This window comes from Dasypus novemcinctus, unplaced genomic scaffold, assembly GCF_030445035.2.
Source record: "Dasypus novemcinctus isolate mDasNov1 unplaced genomic scaffold, mDasNov1.1.hap2 scaffold_69, whole genome shotgun sequence".
Lineage (NCBI taxonomy): Eukaryota > Metazoa > Chordata > Mammalia > Cingulata > Dasypodidae > Dasypus > Dasypus novemcinctus.
This window is the reverse complement of record NW_026688628.1, coordinates 952405-968723: the sequence shown is the minus strand read 5'-3', so window position 1 is coordinate 968723 and position 16319 is coordinate 952405. Positions and strand designations below refer to the sequence as shown.

The following is a 16319-nucleotide window of genomic DNA, read 5'->3' as shown; positions in this document are numbered from 1 at the left end:
CCGAGGCTATCCAGGGTGCGGGGTGCGGCCCCCTGAGCAGTATGTGCTGTGGTTCCCCGGGCTGTGAATAAGCAGCCAGGCTGATGGACAGTCCTGGGCCCCGGGAACCCTCGGGCCGCCTTCCCACCCACCAAGAACCAGGAATAGGTCGCACCGTCTGGGCCGGCCCCTCTGGGAAGTTGTGCGTGGTGGGAAGAACTAGGGGGTCTAAGCAGCCAAAGCCCCCAAGAGAGGGTGGAAGGAAGGAAGAGAAGGGTGTTCAGAGTTGTCCAGGTCACCCATTCCTTACTTTTCAACATTGTTTCTGTCAGTCCTCAGGGTGTTCCTCAGGGCATCTGATTAGATAAAAGCCTTGGTTGGGGACGCTCAGCCTGGTGGACAGCTGGGCACCTGGGCTATCCCTCAGGCCTCCTGGAGGCATGGGACTGCCAGAAGAGGGACACCTCACTTTTCTCAGGCTGCTGTCACAAGTGCCACGAACTGGGTGGCTAAAAACACCAGGAACCGCTCTCTCAGCCCTGCAGGCTGAAGCCACAAGTGCATGGGCTGTGCTGGTGGGTCCATCCTGGCCTCTGGGATGCCTGTCCCTTGGCCAGCAAGGCTTGGGTTTTCAGTGTCTCTTCAGTCACCCTATGGCCTGCTCTGTCTCTCTTCCCATGGCGCCCACTCCCCTTCTGTCTGTGCCCACACCCCCCTTCTAAAGACACCAGCCATCCTGGACGAAGGGTCCTCCCACTCCAGTTGGCCTCATTCAATTTAAATGATTCTGCTTGCAATAACACTTTTGCAAAAAGTTTGTGTTGCCAGGTACCCGGGATTAGGACTTCAGGGTATCTTTTTGGGTACAAAGCTCAACCCATAATGTGGAACACAGATTCCCTTGGAAAGTAAGTTAATGGTGTATAAAATAATCCCACAAAATGCCTCCTTCCTCTTCTCCTAACCACCCACAATCAGTGGTGCCCAGGTGAGTCCCCAGTTCTGGTCAACTCTCGCTGGAGTACTGGTGGGAGGCCTCTTGAGTCTCATGAGCTTCACTTCACACACAGAAGTGTGGTTTCCAGTTGAAGCAAGCATGGCCCTCAGCCTGCCCCCCGGGATATCTCTTGCATCTGACGTACCCCTCTGCCTGGCTTCTAGCGTGTGGAAGGACTGGATGGAGGAAGGGGACTTCTGGGGCCATCTGACAAGGTAACTGTCTCTGCTGGCCCTTAAAACAGGAGGGGGATGGAACGGAAGTGTTCCTGACCTTCAGCCAACACACGCCTCATCTGTTTTCTTCCTGTGAGCAATAGGTTTTGAACAACTGTAAATGGTTTCACTTATTAAGTGGGGTTTACATTTTGAGTCTACAGTACCTATGATACTGCCAGTGAGTTGATGACCATCATGAGATAATAGTCAAAAAGCCAGGACTCTTGGTGTATGAAGTTGCTCAATGCTTCTTTATCGAGAGAATATTAAATTCATCTGGATTTTCAGAATAACAAAGAGAGTTCACACTACACCGTTTAGTTTGTACCTTTGAGGAGTCCCTTTCCACAGCACCCTAAGGTGGAATGTAGATTGCTCCTTGATGGGGTGTCACTGATAGAAAGTACTGCTGAGGACTGCACAGTGGGGCTTGTGACTTCTGAAGCTTGAATGTGGTAGAAATGCAGAGCAGAGCCCCTGCCCACTGAAGGCCAGGCCCAAGAGGGAGAAGGACAGAGTGAGCCTGAAGACTCAGTGTCTCCTTCTTGAATTTGCCGGTCTTATAAGCAGTCCCACCTTCCAGGGCTGACTGAACAAGAGCCAGAGAGCAGCCCCAAGGTAGGAAGTGACTGGGGCTCTGCCCCTTGGAGGGAAATCAGGAATGAGCCATAAGCACACCTTTCTATATGACAGGGTCGGCACACTAAGGCCCATGGGCCAAACCTGGCCCCCATCCAGTTTTGATAAAGTTTTATTAGAACATAGCCACACCCATTCATTTCTCTATCCTCCCTGTGTAAGATGTTGGGGTTGAGTGATAGCGACAGAGCCCCTGGGGCAGGAAATTTCCCACCTGGCCCTTCACAGAGAAAGTCGCTGACTCCTGCTCGAATGCCTTACTGCTGCCTGGAAAATGGGAATTGTCTTTAGAATACATTCATTCAAATGGGATTTTATGTGTTTAAAGCATTTAAGGGCAGTTTTGATTAGCTGGGATTACAGGCAAATTCAAGTCCTGGGGCTTTGTGTATGCCAAAAGGAAATGATGCAACTGAAATAAATATTAATTAAAATCTAAAGAAAAGAATCTTAAAAGCAACAAGAACAGCAAAAGGCATTTCAAAGTCCATTTGTACCAATGTTCACACCATGGTATTGGGATTATGGGCACTGGTATCTGATCAACTCCAGGGCTCCAGGAGCAGTTTCTCTGACCTTGGGGTCATTGGTCATAAAGAGGGTGAATTCTGTACTACAGGTTTGCTGAAGGACCAAACTGCCCCAAAATTCATTGCAGGTACTTTCAGCCCCTAACAAAGCTGATCAGATTACTTCCTAAGTCAATTTCCTTGGAGCACAGTTAACAGTAGTCAGTGTGTTGGTTAGCAGCCCAGGCTGAGCAGTCCTGGGTCGAAGTATCAGCTCTATGGTGACTAGCTGTGGAGCCTTCACAAGTCACAGCCTCTCTGTCTCACTTTGCCATTCTAGGACAGATCAAACAGAACCGACCTCATCGCCACTTATGAGAATGAATGTACTTAGTCCGCATACAGTGGCTCACGGTAAGCCCTGGGTCGGTGGAGCTCTAATTACTGTTTTGTTTTTAATTTTTAATTTTCTAATTATCATTTTTTAAAGTTAATAGATCACACAAAACTTTACATTAAAAAACATAAGAGGTTCCCATATACTCCACACTCCACCCCCATCAATTTTAGAGTTGTATTTTTTAAAGATACATAGATCACAAAAAATGTTACATTCAAAAAATATGAGGTTCCCATATACCCCCACCCCCCTCACTCCACTCCTCCCACATCAACAACCTCTTTCATTAGGGTGGCACATTCATTGTATTTGGTGAATACATTTTGGAGCACTGCTACACCCCATAGACTAATTGGCTTTGGCTAGTGATGGTCAGTGCCCTTTTGCTAAGGATTGGGTCCACAGGGGCAAGCCTTTCCTTCCTGATCTGATCACTGTCAGAGAGGCACATGATAGAACCTTCAACCTGGGGGCTTAAATGAGTGGTTCTGGGGCATTGTCAGACTAACCCTGGCAAACTGAGACAGTGGCTTAAAGTAAAGATAGACTTCCCATGCCAAGGTGTGTGTGTGTGTGTGTGTGTGTGTGTGTGTGGCAGGGAGGCTCTGCTCAGTCCAGTCTCAGGAACCCAGGTGGAGGGAGGGTCAACAATCAGGCTGTGGTCCTTTCAGTGTCAAGTCTCTGGAGCTCCTGGCCATGGGTGCTTACATGCTTCTGCCTGAAGAGTCACACATGGCTCCTTGGTCACATGCAAGCACCTAGCAGAGGAGCAGGGACGGTTAATCCTGTGGGTGGCCGGGAGTGGAGAAGAATTGGCTATTGTTTCCGTCTGCCACTCAGCTGATCCTGAAGAGCCCTCCAGGGTTGGGTCTCTGGCTCCATTTCCCACTGTTGGAAAGTCCTTGCTTCTCCTACCAAGTGCCCTTTCTCAGCCAGCAGCTCTATCTGCAATAGCAAGCTCTCCTCCACTGTCACGTCCATTTCCTACCCCCAGCACCAACAACCTCAGCAACCCTCCTTCTATGTCACCCTGCACTTTGTTCACACCTCAGCTATTTCCTGAGGGAAAACTGATGGTAGACAACAAGGGCCAAACCAGTATCAGGAAACACTGAATTTCAACAATACTCAAAACACAAAGGGCCAAATGGATATCAAGAGAGAAAGGTAAATGGGGTTTGTTTTGCTTTGTGTTTTATATTACATTAAAAAAATATGAGGTCCACATGTACCCCCCATCCCCCTAACCCCACTACTCCACCTATAGCAAAATTCTCCCCCATCATCATGACACGTTCATTGCATTTGGTGAATACATCTCTGAGCATCGCTGCACCTCATGGTCAATGGTCCACATCATAGCCCACACTCTCCCACGTTCCACCCAGTGGGCCATGGGAGGACCAACAATGTGCGGTAACTGTCCCTGCAGCACCACCCAGGACAACTCCAAGTCCCGAAAATGCCTCCACATCTCATCTCTTCCTCCCATTCCCCACACCCAGTAGCCACCATGGCCTCTTTTTTCCACACCAGTGCCACATTTTCTTCGAATACTAGCCACAATAGTTCATGAATAGTATATCAGTAGGTCCACTCTAATCCATATTCTATTCCTCCATCCTATGGACCTTAGATTGTTTGAGTCCATTCCACATATGACAACAGGGGGCTTAGGTTCCACATGGATGTTGGATGCAATTCTCCTGCTTTCAGTTGTAGACATTCTTGGCTCCATGGCGTGGTGGTTGACATTCTTCACCTCCATGTTAGCTGAGTGGGGTAAGTCCAATAAACCAGAGTGTAGGAGCTGAAGTCTGTTGAGGCTCAGGGTCTGACTATCACATGGTCAGTCCAGAGATTCAGATACCCTAGATATATCTTAAACCCCAGCACCAACTACAATTCAACTACAATGTGAAAAGAGATCACATCTGAGTCCAGCTCCATCACACAGAAACACAAACTCCAAAGAAGGGCCAACTGACATTGCACTGAACTTCATCTGCCATGACCATAAGACCTGTGGGTCTTTGTAGCCCTCAGAAGAACGAATTTCTGGGGTTGTATCTACTTTATCTGTCTCTGAGACTCTGCTCAGGTGTGCATAACGACAACCCCTCTGATAACATTTTTAGAGACTGATAGCCATATAAACTTTAGAGAGCTCTTTTTTAGAGACTCATAACCATATAAACTCATTTGTCCTTTCCAATTCCCCCTTGATTTAGGTCAAAAGGCATTTTTAACTCCTGTTATTATATGTAGACAGGGATATTCTGCTGGTCCGAGTTGAACCATTTATTCAAGGTCATTGTCTAGTTACGTCATCAGCTAGTACTTGATAGTGATCCCTCGGCAACAGGCAGGCTCATCTCCAGGAGTCATGTCCCACACTGGTGGGGAAGGCAATGCATGTATATGCTGAGTTTGGCTTTGAGACTTGCCACATTTGAGCAACATGGAGGCTCTCAGGAGGTAACTCTTAGGCACACTACTGCTCTAGGCCTTGCTCTTATTTCAGGTGCACAGGCTCACAAGCATAGTCATTAGTATCAGGAGCTCATTGTTGGAACTTCATTCCTTTTTGGTCTTTGCCGTTGCACTTGGGGGATTGTTGCTGTTCCCTTAGGGACTATGATAGAGCTCCCCTGGCTAGGAATTCAGCACTCCCTCAGTTGTTGTTTTTAATTGTTTCCACTAAGAAAATATCCAAACATATATGCCCTGTAGAACTCCCTGTGAACCATATGTCCCCTGTCAATAACATACCATACCACCATTCCTCTGCTGCCATTGTTGAACCCCTCTGTGATCCAAAACTTCCTGAAAAGTGAAGCCCAGTATATTGCCAGGTTCCCTTAATAGTAAAATGGAATATAGCAATGAGTTTAAAGGTTAGATATAGAATACATATTAATTTGGAAAAATTCTACATCTTATCTTTTTCTTTTCTTTCTTCTAATTATTAAGCTTATCTTCCCAAGAGTTTTAGGTCACAGTAATTCATATATACAATATGCAGTATTCCCACATATCCAACATAAAACCTTTTCCCTGCCACAGCAAAAATCTTTTAACATATTCGTACCATATTTACTGAAACTGATGTACAGATATTGAGACAATAGTTTTCAAACAAGGTAATATTTGTGTTTACTTTGTGGTTTATACTTTAGGCTATATGATTTTCTAAATTTTTAGTTATCTTATGTTTTACATTATGGTTTACATTTTAGCCTATCAGCCCCTATATATTTTTGGTGTAATTTTACATGTCTTATATCCATCCTTCCGTACTCTATTGCCCTCACAGTTACGTTGGTTCCATCTATTCAATACCTATTTCCCCCTCCCCTTGGGGCCTACAGTGACAGTCAATCTTCATTTCTTGAAGAGCCATGTTCAGAGATACTTGTAACAGTGTTGAGGGCTAGACATGCTCAACTGCCCTAATGCCCTGGGAGCCAACATTTCTCTTGAGAGATACAGTTCCCTCTATTTGATGGCATCAGTCCTCCCCAGGATGTGGGTATACCTTCACTCTCATTATATGGGTCTCTACCCAATGATATAACCCTCTCTGGCAAAATGAGAATTCACATATTCCCTAGGAGTCTGTCCTGCATCAGATTATCCCCTTTAAGTATCTTAAACAGGTAACTTTCCTTATTATATTTTTGAAAAGGTTTTCTCAGCATTATACTCTCAACTAAATACCTGACAATCTCCTATGTTCGTATGTTGCCCCAACCTGCCCCTAATTTCTTGGCAATATTACCCATCCGCCCATCCCTAGCCCCCCTCAAGCCCACAATGCCCCACCCAAAGTTAACCCTATGCCCCAATTTTATCCCTTCCAGGTACACATATTTACCTCCAGCTTATAGATTTCATCCATGTAGATGTCAGCTTACATCCTTCTTCTACCCCACGATTTCCTGTAAGCCTATCATCCAGTCTCTAGCTCTCCGAGGCATATTGTGTTTACTTATTTCATATTATTGATGTCATGTAGTATTTGTCCTTCAATGCCTGGGTTGCTTCACTCAACATAAGCTTCTCAAGATTCATCCATGTTATCACGTGTGTTTGTAGTGTATTTGTTCTTAAAGTTGAGTAGTATTCCATTGTATGTATATACCACATTTTATTTATCCATTCATCTGTTGATGGGCATTTGGGTTGATTCCAACTTTTGGCATGGAAAAAAATTCTACATCCTATCTTTTTCTTTTCTTTTCTTTTTTTTTTCCCCCCCCCCCAATTATTGAGCTTCTCTTCACAGGAGTCCTAGACCACAGCAATGCATATATATAATATACAGTACTCCCATACAACCACCACACAACCTTTTCCCTTCCACATCGATACTCTTACACCCTATTCACATCATATTTACTTAACGTGATGTACAGAGTCTGAGACAATAGCTTTCTAACAAGGTGACATCTGTGCTTACATTGTGGTGCATACTTGAGGATACACAGTTTTTTACATTCTTAGTTATCCTATGTTTTACATTATGGTTTACATTATCAGTCTGTCATCTCCTATATGTTATGGTGTAATATTACATGTTTTATATCCATCCTTGTGTACTCTCATGAAACTCCTCTCTTACCCCCCATATACCTTGGTTCCACACATTTAACATCCATTTTCCCTTCTACCTTGGTGCCCACAGTGACAGCCAACCTCCATTTCCCGAGGAGCCACTTCCAGAGATAGATGGAATAGAGTTCAGGGCCTAACTTTCTCAACTGCCCCAATGCCCTGGGAGCCACCCTTTCTCTCGAGGGATACAGTTCCCTCTATTTGATGGCATTAGTCCTCCCCAGGATGTGGGTCCACCCCCACTCTCACTACTTGGGTTTCTACCCCATGGTGTCACCCACTCTGGCAGAATGAGCATTTAGACATTCCCCAGGAGCCCGTCCTGCATCAGACCCTCCCCTCCGAGCATTCTAAACAGGTAACCCTCTTTATTATATTTTGATATGATTTTCTCGGCATTTTACTCTCCACCAACACCTGACCCTCTCCTGTGTTCGTATGCTACCCCTCCCTCCCCCCACTTTTGGGCAACGTTACCCATCCGTCCCTCCCCAGCCACCCTCAAACCCGCAAAGCCCCAACCAAAGGCAACCCCTTGCCCCACTTCTTTCTCTTCTTTGTGTTCATACTTACCACCATCTCGTCTTAAATTCCACCCCTGCAGACATCGGCTCACATCCTTCCTCCACCCTATGATTTCCTGTAAGCCTATCGTTCAGGCTCTTGCTATCTAGGGCAGCTTGGTTATTTCATATCATTGAGGTCATGTAGTATTTGTCCTTCAGTGTCTGGGTTGCTTCACTCAACATAAGTTTCTCAAGATTCATCCATGTTATCACATGTGTTTGTAGTGTGTTTGTTCTTACAGCTGAGTAGTATTCCATTGTGTGTATATACCACATTTTATTGATCCACTCATCTGTTGATGGGCATTTGGGTTGATTCCAACTTTTGGCGATAGTGAACAATGCTGCTATGAACATTGGTGTGCATCTATCAGTTTGTGTCCTTGTTTTCAGTTCTGCTGGGTATATACCCAGCAGTGGAATTGCTGAGTCATATGGCAAATCTATGGAAAGTTTTTGAGAAACAGCCAAACTGTCCTCCAGAATGGTTGGATCCTTCTGCATTCCCACCAGCAGTGGATGAGTGTTCCCATTCCTCCACCTCCTCTCCAGCATTTGTATTCTTCTGTTTGTTTCATAGCTGCCAATCTTATGGGAGCAGGATGGTATCTCATTGTAGTTTTGATTTGCATTTCCCTGATAGCTAGAGATTTGGAGCATTTTTTCATGTGCTTTTTAGCCATTTGTATTTCTTCTTTGAAGAAGTGTCTGTTTAAACCTTTCCCCCATTTTTTAAATGGGTTGTTTATCTTTTTATTTTCAAGATATAGGTGTTCTTTATATATGCAAGTTATAAGTCTCCTATCCAACTTTGGCCCAGTGGTTAGGGCGTCCGTCTACCATATGGGAGGTCCGCGGTTCAAACCCCGGGCCTCCTTGACCCGTGTGGAGCTGGCCATGTGCAGCGCTGATGCGCGCAAGGAGTGCTGTGCCACGCAAGGGTGTCCCCTGCGTGGGGGAGTCCCACGCACAAGGAGTGCGCCCGTGAGGAGAGCCGCCCAGCGTGAAAAGAAAGTGCAGCCTGCCCAGGAATGGCGCCGCCCACACTTCCCGTGCCGCTGACGACAACAGAAGCGGACAAAGAAACAAGACGCAGCAAATAGACACCAAGAACAGACAACCAGGGGAGGGGGGGAAATTAAATAAATAAATAAATCTTTAAAAAAAAAAAAAAATAAGTCTCCTATCCAATATATGGTTACCAAATATTTTCTCCCATTGTATAGGCTCCCTTTTTACTTTCTTGACAAACTCCTTTGAGGTGCAGAAGGCTTTAATTTTGAGGAAGCCCCAGTTATCTATTTGTTCTTTTGCTCCTCGTGCTTTTGGTGTGAAGTTCATGAAGCCATTTCCTATTACTTGACTCTTATATTTAGGTCTTTGATCCATCTTGAGTTGATCTTTGTATAAGGTGTGAAATGTTAATCCTCTTTCATTCTTTTACATATGGATATCCAGTTCTCCAGGCACCATTTGTTGAATAGGCCATTCTCTCCCAGTTAGAGGGAATGGTGGCTTCATCAAATATTATATGGCTATATATATGAGGATCTATGTCAAACTTTCAGTTTGGTTCCATTGGTCTGTGTGTCTCTCCTTATGCCAATACCATGCTGTTTTCACTACTGTAGCTTGGTAGTATGTTTTGAAGTCAGGTAGTGTGATTCCTCCAATTTCATTTTTCTTTTTCAAAATGTCTTTGGCTATTCAGGGCCTCTTTCCTTTCCAAATAAATTTCATAGTTAGTTTTTCTACTTCCTTAAAAAATGCTGTGTTGATTTTTATTGGGATTGCATTGAATGTGTAGATCAGTTTTGGTAGGATAGACATCTTAATAATATTCAGTCTCCTATCCATGAACAGGGAATATTCTTCCATTTACTTAGGTTTTCTTTGATTTCCTTGAACAATCTTGTGTAGTTCTGTGTGTATAAGTTCTTTACCTCTTTAGTTAAATTTATTCCTAGGTATTTGATTTTTTAATTGTCTATTGTAAATGGTATTTGTTTCTTGATTTCCTCCTGAGTTTGCTCTTTATTGGTGTACAGAAATGCTACTGATTTTTGCTCATTGATCTTATAACCTGCGACTATACTAAACTCATTTATGAGTTCTAGAAGCTTTGTTGTAGACCTCTCAGAGTTTTCTATGTATAGGATCATGTCATCTGCAAATATTGAAATTTTGACTTCTTCCTTTCAAATTTGAATGCCTTTTTTTCTTGGTTCTTGCCTCAGTCCTTGAGCAAGTCCTTCTAAGACAATGTTCAATAGAAGAGGTGATAGTGGGCATCCTTGTCTTTTTCCTGATCTTAGAGGGAAGGATTTTAGGACTTCAGCATTGCAAACAATGTTGACTATGGGGTTTCATATATACTTTTTATCATGTTCAAAAATTTTCCTTGTATTCCAATCTTTTGGAGAGTTTTTATCATTAGAGGGTGCTGTATTTTGTCAAATGCTTTTTCTGCATCTATAGATATGATCATGTCATTTTTTTTCATTCAATCTGTTTATATGGTGTATTACATTGATTGATTTTCTTATGTTGAACCATCCTTGCATACCTGGAATGAATCCCACTTGGTCACAGTGTATAATTCGTTTAATGTGTTGTTGAATAGGGTTAGCAAGTATTTTGTTGACTATTTTTGTGTGTAGGTTCATTAGAGAATTTGATCTGTAATTTTCCTTCTTGTTGTGTCTTTGTTTGGCTTTGGTACTAGGGTATTGTTGGCATCATAGAATGAGTTCTAAAATGTTCCTTCTGTTTTGGTTTTTTTGGAAGAGTTTTAGCAAGATTGGTGTTAGTTCTTTCTGGAATCTTTTGTAGAATACACCTGTGAAGCCCTCTGGCCCTGGGCTCTTCTTAGTTGGGAGATTTTTAATGACTGATTCTATCTCTTTACTTGTGATTGGTTTGTTGAGATCACCAATTTCTTCTTTCATCAGTATAGGCTGCTTATGTGTTTCTATGAATTTCTCCATTTCCTCTGAATTGTCATTTTTGCTGGAATATAGTTTTTCAAAGTATCCTCTTATGATAGTCTTTATTTCTGTGGGGACATTGGTGATATCTCCTTTGTCATTTCTTATTTTGTGTATTTGCTTCTTCTCTCTTTTTTTCTTTCTTAGTCTAGCTAAGGGTTTGTCATTTTTATTGATCTTCTCAAAGAACCAGCTCTTGGTCTTTTTTATCTATTCAAGTGCTTTCTTATTTTCTATTTCATTTAGTTCTACACTTATCTTTGTTCTTTCTTTCTTCTTCCTGTGGGGTTACTTTGTTGTTGTTATCTAATTCCTCCAAATGTGCAGTTAGTTCTTCAATTTTTGCTCTTTCTTCTTTTTTGATGTATGAATTTATGGGTATAAATTTCCATCAGTACTGCTTTTGCTGCATCCCATAAATTTTGGTATGTTGTGTTATCATTATCATTAGTTTCAAGGTAGTTATTAAGTTCTTTTGAGATTTCCTCTTTTACCCACTGTTTTCTAAGAGTGTGCTGTTTAATTTCCATATCTTGGTGTGAAATCTGGGCCTCTGGCCCTTTCAGATTTCCAGCTTCACTCCACTGTGGTCAGAGAAATGATTTTGTATGATTTCAATCTTTCTGAATTCATTAAGCCTTTCTTTGTGGCCTAGCATATGGTCTGTCTTGGAGAATGATTCATGTGCACTTGAGAAAAATATGTATCCTGCTGTATTCTCGTGTAATGATCTGTATATGTCTATTAGATCCAGCTCCTCTAATATACTGTTCAAATATTTTGTTTCTTTAGTGATTCTGTTTTGAGATGTTCTGTCCAAAGTTGATAGTGGTGTATTAAAATCTCCCATTATAATCTTAGAGGCATCTATTCTTTCTCTTAGTTTTTCCAGTGTTTTCCTCATGTATTTGGAGGCACCTTTGTTAGGAGCATAAATATTTATGATTGTTCATTCTCCTTGAGAGATATCCCTTCCACTAATATGTAGTATCCTTCTTTGTCTCTCACAATTGTAGCAATGCTTCAAAATGTGTTCATCAATTGTAACAAATGTATCACACTGATGAAAGCTGTTGTTAATATGGGAAGATGTGGGAGGGGAAGGAGATGTGGTGTTTCAGAATCCCCTATATTTTTATGTAAAATTTAGGCAATCAAAAGCTTGTTTAAAAATAAAAAAGTATTAAAAATGAATTAAAAATAAAATCCATGCCTATGTAGGTAGTTACCTTTTTCTTTAGAAATTTTGCAACTTTGTCTAAAATCAATTGTCTATAGAAACATGGGTTAATTTCTGAAATTTCAATCCTATTGCATTGGTTTAAATATCTATCCCTCTAACAGTCCAAAATTTTTACATGATTGTATATTAGTAAAGTATGGAAATTAGTAACTCTCAGTCTTCCAAATTAGTTCTTATTTTTCAAGAGATTTTGTCAAATTTGGGACATTTTGTAATTCTATATAAATTTGACTTTCACCTTTTCTATTTCTGAAAAATAAAAAATATTGATGGGATTACATTAAATTAGCAGATTTCTTTAGACTTTAGTGATGTCTTAACTATATTTGCTTCAAAATCTTAAGGTTGGGAGGTTAAATATTAATTTCCTGAAAAGAAAATAACAGTAGTTAACTATTCTTTTAATGGAATCAGATAAAGACTCTGGAAAATTTAAGCTGAGCTGGAAAGGATGAACATGAATTACCTAGATGAAAAAGGTAAAAAATACTTGAGGCTGATGGAAAGCTTATGCAAAAGATCCTTCTAAGAAATATCTTGGAGTGGATGGAAAGCTGAAATAAGACCCATCCATTTGAAGTGCTGGAATGAAGTGGGAGGAGGATGGGACAAGATTGCAGGAAGGACAGGGTGTTATTGGTTAGGTTAACTATTAAATTTATACCCAAAGAAATGGAGAGGTACTGAATTGTTTTAGCAGGGTGATATTGTGAGGCAATTTACATTTCTGAAAGATTATCATAGCTGCTGTGTGAAGAAAGAATGAGGAAGGAGCAAGAGTAGTTGAAGAGAAACACAGAAAGAACACAAGATGGTGAATTAGACTTTGGAAAGTACTGTATGAATGCAGGATGAATCGATAATAGATTAGATGACTGAGATTTTATGACTGAATTAAGGATGACTCTCCAAGGATTTGTATAACATGGGTTGTGAAGACATTTTTATTAACTCTTGAGACCCATGCAAAGGAAAAGAGGGGCTTGGTTGGGTCAGAACTTGAAGGAGTTTTAATGTTGGCCTAGGACTAAAGTATTTCTACTGAAAGTCATTGTCATGTCTTTCATCATGGTCCAATGGGTGGTTTAAAGCAGGATGAACTCAGGCACAAATAGTCGAGGCAAAGGAAAGAGAAGGCGATCTGGGTGATCAGAAGCCTGGTGTAGAGCAAATGTTTGTCTGAAATTGGGCAGCTACTTCAGGATATCAACTTCACTTGAATTCCAAAATGCATGATAGCAGAACAGGGGCAGGTGGGAAACAGGGCAGTATCAAGAGCAGCAGGGGAATAGAGGAAAGTCGAATTAAGCAACAGCAAAAGTGGATATGAAATTTATACAAACCTCATTGAGAGGAAGGGCTAGTGACAGACAAGTGACAATTTCCACACTGTATTACTTCTCGCATTTAAGATGCACCCATTGTCATCATTGTCTCCTTCTATGTTACTTAGAAATTAAGTGTTTCTTTCCATTGCCTGAATCCTGAATCCAAAGCCAGCTTTTTAAATTTTTAAAAAAATCTTTTGGTACTTTGTAGGTATTCCGATCTCTGTGTTTGATGTAAAAAAAAAAAAAAAAAGATAAGATAAATCTTCATAGACTGCAAATACATTCCAATGTATCTACAGGTGGACTGATTTTTATTTATGTTACAAAGTAGCACATATTGGTCATTTTAAGTGAAAAATATCAAGCTTACATTTTAGAAATTTCTCCCCCATTATTTCTTCTAATTTGGACTTTTTTGTTATTCACTGTATTCTTTCTTTCTGAAACTTCTTTAGTGATTGGAGCACTCAAGATCTCAATAAAACGCATTTTCTTTTGTATTTTTCCCTTTTTCAATATATTCTGAATTCTTGGTAAATTCCACAGTTCTATAACAAATTCTAATCTCTTGATTACTATGTTCAGATCTGGTCTGTGTTGTTAGGAGAGGGAAAGAGAAAAGAAAGGACAATAACATAAAGAGTGATAGAAAACAGAATAAAGGTGCTAGAAATAAAAACTCAGAAAAATCTGGAGCTAAACAAAGAGAGATGGAATTTAAGAGAAACAACAGAAATGGAAGATAGAAAGATGTAAAGGAAGGGGAATAGTGTTGGTAGCCAAAATCAGTACCCACAGAAAAGAGGAAATCAAGGACGAGGAAGCACAGCAAACAGGAAGCACTGCCTGCAACACCTAATACAAAAAAGAAAAAAAAAAGGAAAAAAGGAAGAAAAAAGGAAAAATAAAAATAAAAGGTGGTGGGGGGATAAAGAGGAAGGAAAGTCAATGAAACAAATGAACAAAAAGGACCAGACAAGGCTTCAAGCAAGGAGTCATCTTTGCAATTGAATAAACTGCTTAGTAGTCTATCCTTCCCCCCTTCTCCCTTCCTCACTTCCCTCCCTCCCAGAGCAGCAGAAGGGCCATGTGAGAGCTCCTTTCTGAGATTCAAATGGGACCCTGGTGAACCAAATCACCATAGAAAATAATGACTCCTAGTCTCTTTGACAGAGAGCACCCACACCTTGCTGGGAACCCTAAATATGTTATTGGAAGCCTACCAAGCATTTCCTACTTTTCCCCTACCTTAGGTTTGTGCACAGTTCTAGTTAATTGCCTTAATCTGCCTTCTCCCAGAGGAATTTCCCTTAGCCCAGGGTGTTTAGATAAATCAGCATCTCTCAGCAGATTCAACTCTCCTCTCTTCCTAGCATCTCCCCAAGACAGCTGGCATGCTCCACTAAAAAAAGGGGCAGGAGGTGTTAGACAATTGAATCTGCATTCCTCAGGCCCCTCTGCACCACAGCAGAACCCTCCCACTCTCAGAGTTTGTCTGATACTGGTGGGAAAGGGGAATGCTGGAGTTTTGGGGGGTGCTGGGTTCCAGGAATGTCGGCTTGGGTGAATGTGGGCTTGAGGAACACAGGGTCAGGAAACACAGGTTATGGAAACACAGAATTTGGGGAATGCGAGCTTCTGGGAATGCAAGTTTGGGGATCATGGGTATGTGGAACAAGAAGCTTGGGAACACTGTCATGCAACCAGGAGTGTTCAGGGAATGCTGTGGCTATCAGCCTTAGGGGAAGGGTTTAGATTTCCCACAGCTTCGGGCTCAACAGTCAGAAACCCACACTTAAACCTTGAGCAAGCACTCCTTTTGTTGCACTCTCTCCAGATTGATGTCCAGAAACATCCTGCCTTGTGGATTTCCAAAACAGCTCTCTTGGCAGAATTCTGTCTCCACTTGGCTGTTTTATTGCAGGAGAGTTGACAAGGGTGTACTCACTTGGATGCCATCTTGCCCCACCTCAATATACTTTATTTAAATTCATTCTGAGATTCACCTTTTGGTTCTATTTTCTGTTGAGTGAATGCATCTCCCATTTTTTGCAGGCTGAGCAGTATCAATTACTAACAGTTTTCCTCATATCTTTCTCTCTCCTTCCATGCTCACTCCTCTCTACTTCAATCAGCACACAGGAACCTCTAACAAGTGATAGGATATTCATAAATATTTAAGAATAGTTTTTAAAATTCTGATCTTTCACAGGGAGGAGCCACAGAATTCCTTTGGAAAGACAGTTGCTGGAGGCAAGAAAGTAAGAGTGCTGAACTGCCCATCTTTGTGAGTAGTGGGCCAACTCATGGCCATCTTGCATGAGATGACAGGATCAAGAGTGGTGATGAGCTGCTGACTATCCATGCTCTAGACTTGACCAATTGAAATCCCAGTGAGGTGGTGGCTATTCTGAAAGCCAGAGCTGCTTCCCCAGCTGTCACCCTTAAAGCACTGGAGATCCAGATTTTGGAGGAGCCACCCCAGGCCATGGAAGAACACCAAGTGTTTTCAGTGAGAATGATTTCCATGCCAGGTGGTCCCCATCATGTTGCTTGGCCTTCCAAGAAACCTGCATGATTGCCATGATACAGTTTTAAGAGAAAGCTATTTGGGATGTAGGGGCCTTAGTATTGTTGGTGAATATGAAGAATGCCACACCGATCGGCCTTTCTTCTTTTTAACTATCATCCTGGGAATTCCTGCTTATTATGATGGAATTTTAAATTGTTATTTAATTGAGATCTCATTGTAGCAATGAATGGCCTATCCACCATGGGAATAAGCCATTCCACATTAGTCCCCATGCTAAAGGAGCAGAGCAATAAAATCACA

The 16319-nt window shown here is 41.8% G+C and overlaps 1 long non-coding RNA gene across 1 annotated transcript; it reads left to right on the top strand.

The window, feature by feature from the left end:
• Positions 1–1021: 1021 nt before the first annotated feature.
• On the top strand, positions 1022–15980 carry LOC139438565 (uncharacterized). Its single transcript, XR_011648241.1, has 3 exons — positions 1022–1191; positions 2683–2756; positions 15699–15980. It is a non-coding gene; the product is annotated as an uncharacterized lncRNA (long non-coding RNA).
• Positions 15981–16319: the final 339 nt, after the last annotated feature.